Source organism: Rhodamnia argentea, chromosome 9 (assembly GCF_020921035.1).
Source record: "Rhodamnia argentea isolate NSW1041297 chromosome 9, ASM2092103v1, whole genome shotgun sequence".
NCBI lineage: Eukaryota > Viridiplantae > Streptophyta > Magnoliopsida > Myrtales > Myrtaceae > Rhodamnia > Rhodamnia argentea.
Genome location: NC_063158.1, coordinates 17,755,641 through 17,761,802, shown reverse-complemented (window position 1 = coordinate 17,761,802; position 6,162 = coordinate 17,755,641).

Sequence of the window (6,162 nt, the reverse complement as noted above, 5' to 3'; positions counted from 1 at the left end):
AGTAATTTTCTAAAAAATTACATGTCAAACTTGACATGTTGATTTAATTCATAAGTCCATGTTTTCTCACTTTGCCATTTTATTTTGTTAGTTTGAAAAGTTATTCAACATTCTTATGTTATGTAATAATCTCATTCTCAAAAAGCATGAATCTTACATCTGTGTTCGCACTTGTGTATATATCTACGCACGCTTGAGAAGAAAATTCTTAAGAAATAGTGTGAGGCTTTAGTCTTCCTTTTTCATTATAGGTTTCTAGATTTCATGCAATTTATAACTTCAATTGAGAGAACTTACACAGGTTAAGTGAAATACCAAAGTTACTATGGGTGATGAATGGAGTAGTACGATCATAATAAATATCCGCATTGGTAGGTGCATCAAGGGCATTAATACGAAGCTACACCTAAGGAAATCGTGCAATTTCGAGTCTACATATTGCTCTAGTGTTAAGTGTAATTCACGCTTTAAACGACGTCGTCCTTGTGATAATTACGTGCGAATCACTTGTTGGACTTGAAAAAGTGTCCGTGTACAACTCGAATTTATGGATGCCGACGGGTGCTGAATGTTCTGTTTTGTTTTGGGGCCCTTTTATTTGACAATTACTTCCGAAAGCAGCAGTCAAACCAATCAGAAGCCAAGGGTTTGCTGGTCCCAGGGTTTATGATGGGACACGGCCAACTTCAACATCGTAGTCTCCACCCAACTCGATGCATGAGTAGTTATTGAGGTAGTTGTAACTGGACCATTTTGTAGGGCTACTGATACCGGGGACACGAAAAATATCCGACGAAAATATATTATCTCTTCAAAATAGGGCTACTGATGTTATTTATAGTCCGCGCCTATATTTCCTGATGGAGCCCCAAATCTTTGTAGCTCTATGCTTATTAAGTCTTGCGTTTGACCTAGCAAAGAAAATCCAATCAAGATTAATTTTTTAACTTAAATAGGTTTCCTAATATAGTAATTTTCTAATAAAAGGGCCAATTGTTTTATTTTGGATCTAAATCTTTTCTACGTAAAAAGTTGGTAGTTTTCTCAATTGTGTTTGAGATGAGTTTTGGTGGCTGAAGCCAATGTCGCTTGTAGTAAGATTTGTGAATTCCTTTGTGAAATCGAGAAATTGTTGCGCAAGGAACTGTGAGAACTCAACGCTGTTTTGGGGGTACTAGTATAATCGGATAAAGAAACATTGAGAATGTTTGAGCAACTGAAGTATGGTTATGATTTCTGTTTTTATCGCTTGATTTACATTGGAATCATGTGTTGCTCTCCCCATGAAGCATGTCACACTGATCGAATCATGTAAACCCAACATCAGAGTTTGTTATGTGTTTGATTGCCTGGTTATTGCAACACTATTGCACGCAACCGCTTCCTGACAGAAAACTAGAAATTGCAAGCTACGCAATTAATGCTAATCAGCTACTGAATTATGGACATGCCAATTGGACTAAACCAGCTTGCTAATGAAATGATGCATCTGCCAGTCCCCCAATGAAAATCAAACCCTCACTGCAACAAACTAAACGACTTAAGCATTCTCTTTTCATACTCAAAACATCCTTCTTGACTTTGCTTCATTGGTTCGAAATGTCTCACTCATTAGCCGATGGAAATACTCAGTTCTTGCTATAATCACGGCTAATGAGTTGTTTGATCATGATATAGGCAAAGAAGATGACAGGAGGAGCCGTAGTTAAGAGTCCTTTTGTGCGTGCACATTGCATCAGACATGGATTCTTTCAATTTGATGTAATGATAGAATTACATCAAACTCGGACAGAAGTGCGGAGAAAGGTATTTTACTTGAACGGGCAGCCACATCGTGCAAGAAGCCAATAACAAATGTGAGCAAAACATAAATGGCATCGAGTAAGATGAGATTCATAACACATGGACAATAGTAATCAATCGGCCATATCGTAAAATACTTTCTTTGTGACATCCTGAATTCCGACCCACTTTCGAAGCTTTGAATAAATGAAAGGTCTCATTGATGTATTTCAGTCTAATCTCACTCGGAGTTGATCCCTCTCGAGCAGACTAACCAAATGGGAATGGCTAGCTAGGAAAATCAAGTACGTGGACCTAAGAACTTGATCCTGGATTGACTCTTTGGCCATGAAAATTGTCGAGGGAATATTCTGGACCAATATAGGCCGATCCTAGAATGATTAAGGAACGATTTGGATAATACCCTACGCTTGGATCACGGGTGATTCCGTTTGACCTCGTATGGGTTCCGAACGTCCCTAAATTATTTTCTAACGATCGTGTCCATCGGGACTAGTGATTGATCCTCGCAATTGAATGACAACCAAGGTCGCCATGGCTCGAGTAATTCTTAAATGTGATTTTAATCACGGGTCGATACGCGTAACTCCTAAAAGCCGCCCGTTAGTTTGAGATACGCTGAAAATTCTATTGATCGAGATTGGTCACGAATCGAGCTTCAGAATTTGACGTCGGACCTTCAGGGGTTTCAATAAATAAAAATTTTGGACGTTTCCTCATCCTGTGTGAAATTCCTTCGCGGTTCGCCCCAAGGAGGTTCGGGAAAAGTAGATTTGGATGGGTATGGGAAAGGACCCATTTGCCCTCGAAAAATACCCTATTTTTCACTTGGAACGAAGGGTATTTTGGTCATTTCCCCTTTTGGCCGAGATTGACTAGTCAATGAGGGGAGATAATTATTTTATTTTATTTTTCTCTTGATTTTGTGGGCATAATTAATTATTATTAACCTCTATTAATTATTATATTGGCCTCTTCTTCTTCATTATCCAAGAACTCTCTCTCTCTCTAGCTCACTTTCTCTCTACCTCACTCTCCCTCTCCCTCACTTGGCCGAACACCCTCTCTCTCACCCTCCGTTGCCGAAAATTCTTCAAGCCTTCTTTGGTGTCGCTTTGGAGCGCTTGGAGTCGCTAGATCGTCGCCGAGTCGCCGGCCGTGCAAGGATCGCCGGAATCGCCGATTGGTTCAAGCTTTTCCTCAACCGTTCAACGGAGGTTTTTGCGAGTTTTTGAGGTAGGATTGTTTCTAAACCTAAATTAGGTGGTTAGGTTGCTAAAAGACCATGAAATTGTGAATTTTTGATGAAGAAAAGTGTTGGATTTGGGCTTGTGGAGGGGCTGGACGAAAATTGCAGAAATGGAGGTGAGATATGCTTGTTCTTGCAATGAATAGTAATTGCAAGAGGATATTTGTTTGGTCAAAGTTTGACCATGGTTACCCTACCAACCCTAGTTACTTTATGCCCTAACTAGAGTTACTTTATGCTATAGTTTAATCATGGTTAGGTTAGTATTTAACTCTAGTTAATTTTTGAACCATGGTTAGTTAATATATTAACTAGAGTTACTTTTATGTGACATAAAGTCGTTATGCCACGGTGCTAATTAAATGTGACATTGTTATAGTATAGTACTATGGTCGTGAATTAATTATATGTTAGAAAATTATTATTGTTCGGCCGTGATAAATTTCCACGTTAGTATAATTTTAATGGTGCGTGATTTATAAATTACTACGTTAGCGTAATATGGTCGCATGACGTGGATTGGATACTATGGTAGTATTAACCGATCGGGTAGTCCGGATTAATATTTGGATTAGTGTGAATTAATCGGGTGATCCCGAATTATTAATTCTCTAACGTGAGTGAATCACGTGATCCCGATCTATTCCGAGAAAATATGAGGGTCGTATTCAATCAAGTCGTCGAGGCCAAAGTGAGCCGTATTCGTCGATTGTCCGAGACCAGGAAATGTGATGGTCGTATTCAATCAAGTCGTCCGAGACCAAAGTGAGCCGTATTCGTCTGATTGTCTGAGACCGAGGAAATGTGATGGTCGTATTCAATCAAGTCGTCCGAGGCCAAAGTGAGCCGTATTTGTCCGATTGTCTGAGACCGAGAAAGTAAGAAAGTCGTGTTCAATTAAGTCGTCCGAGACCAAAGTGAGTCGTGTTCGACTAATTGTCCGAGACTTGATCCGGTCGTGTTCATATGTGTCCGAGACCGAGATCCGTGGGTCGTATTCCTATGTGTCCGAGACCCGGGTATATGTATAGAGCCGTGTTCCATAAAGGTCCGAGGCTCAATGTTATGAACTTATTTGATGGCGGTGGAGTAACGTGGAATATTCGGAGTGACGTGGAATATTTCCGGAGTAACGTGGAATATTCCCAAGTGACGTGGAATATTACGGAGTGACGTGGAATATTTCCGGAGTAACGTAGAAATTTTCGGAGTAATGTGGATATTTATATTATGGCTGATGTGTTAAAACGTGCCCCGGAGCACGTAGAATATTTTATTGTCGGCGGGTGAAACGCCGAGAGGGAGTAACGTAGAATATTTGAGAAAGTGTGAGAATTTTCAGAGAAAGAGTGGAATTTTCTGGAATTTAATTGGGGAATTTTGGGTAGCGCAAGAAAGAGTTGTTGGAAATTGTTGCTCGCCTAGTTTGTGTTTGGAGGCACTAGCGACCTAATCTAGGGTTAGAGATTTCCCTCGAGATTTTATCTCACCCCGTCGTGGGTTCGTTGTTTTTCAGACCTTTTGCCTCAAGTATGAATGACCCGCCTCAAAGGTTCGATATTCCCGAGGTCATGGTACCGGGAGAAGATGGGGAGGTTGTAGAGCCATCGGATGCGGAACAGCCACCCGAGCTTGACGAGGATGAGTTGGAGACGAGAGATGATATAGTACCGGATAGCGAGGACGAGGCCTAGGGTAGTTGGCCTCTTGGCTTTTGCTGGCTGTTTTATTTTGGATGTATAGTAGGCTTCGATCACGTAATCTTTTTTGTTCTAGTGGTCATAGGATTGTACAGTAGCCTCCGAAGCCGTAGGTTTGGAAAATTGTACAGAACGTGTGGATATGTATATAAGTTTGTTTTTACCGTCCCAAGTCATTGTGATGCTAATTGTTTCTGTACGGGGATTTGTTTTTGCTTCCGCATGAATTTGTTGGCCTATGGATCCTGGAGAACTGTACATAAGCGTGGCCAGGTGGGATGTCGACGAGCTCGTAGGGTTCGGGTCGTGACATTCTTCATCAATCTACGGACAATAGTGATAGGTCGGTTATATCGTAATTTGAGGCGTGTGTGATAACACTCTCTTTAAGGAATTATTTGCCCCACGACATTACTAATGATACTGGCAAAGATCCTTACGATATAACAAAGTCTCAAACCAGATTATTAGATAGTAATCCTAATTATTCTTCAAGAATTCTCTAGGAAACAATCAGAAAGGAAGGCTATATCTATTTTGAAAAAAAACGAAACTCTGAAAATTTTAAGAAGCATAGTTCTGAAAAATGAACAAAATAGTTGAATATATAATGAGAAAAAAGCACAGCTTTTCACATCCGAAAAGTAGTTAATTCTCATACACGTCTTCGTGTCTAGTAACTGTTAATTGGGATGTACGTTTTCATTTCCGAATAACTGCACATTCGAACACACCTACTCATGTTCAAAAATTGCTAATTTGGATGGACACAACTTTTCATTGTCCGAAAACCGTCTCGTCTGAAAAATTGTAATTCTTCACTGTCCGAAATTAATATAAAATTCGAAATTAAATAATAATAATAAAATATAAATTAACTTCAACTCCTACCTTAACAATCACACTATTTGAAACGCACGCGGGTATGATGGAGTCTAGCCCACTTGCCTATTTCTTTATTTTGAAAGACCATAGTAGCCTTCTAACTACTAAAGAGACTTGCACTCTTCTTTCTATACTATATGGGATTGGAAAAGATAGATTTTTGCTTGTTTTGCAAACAAACTTCAACAATCCCCCACTTTATTTGTAAAAAAAAATCACAAAAATAAAATTCCTCAAAAAGTATAGCCAACATTTTCATGAGACTAATATACCTACATAAAGATTTCTTTCGAGTTAAACCTTTATTTAGTGCAAGTATCTCAAAACTCCATTAAAGTTACAAGTAGCTTAGCTTTAAACCTGTTACTCTAAATAATATAATCGGATATACCGCACATATACTAACCTACAACTTACTAGGATTTCTATCAGAATGATAGATCAAGAAAGTAAGAAGTTGGAAATTTACTTTGAGTACATTTCTTAAGAAATTAGTAACTTTCATTCAAATTTGCCAAAAAAATG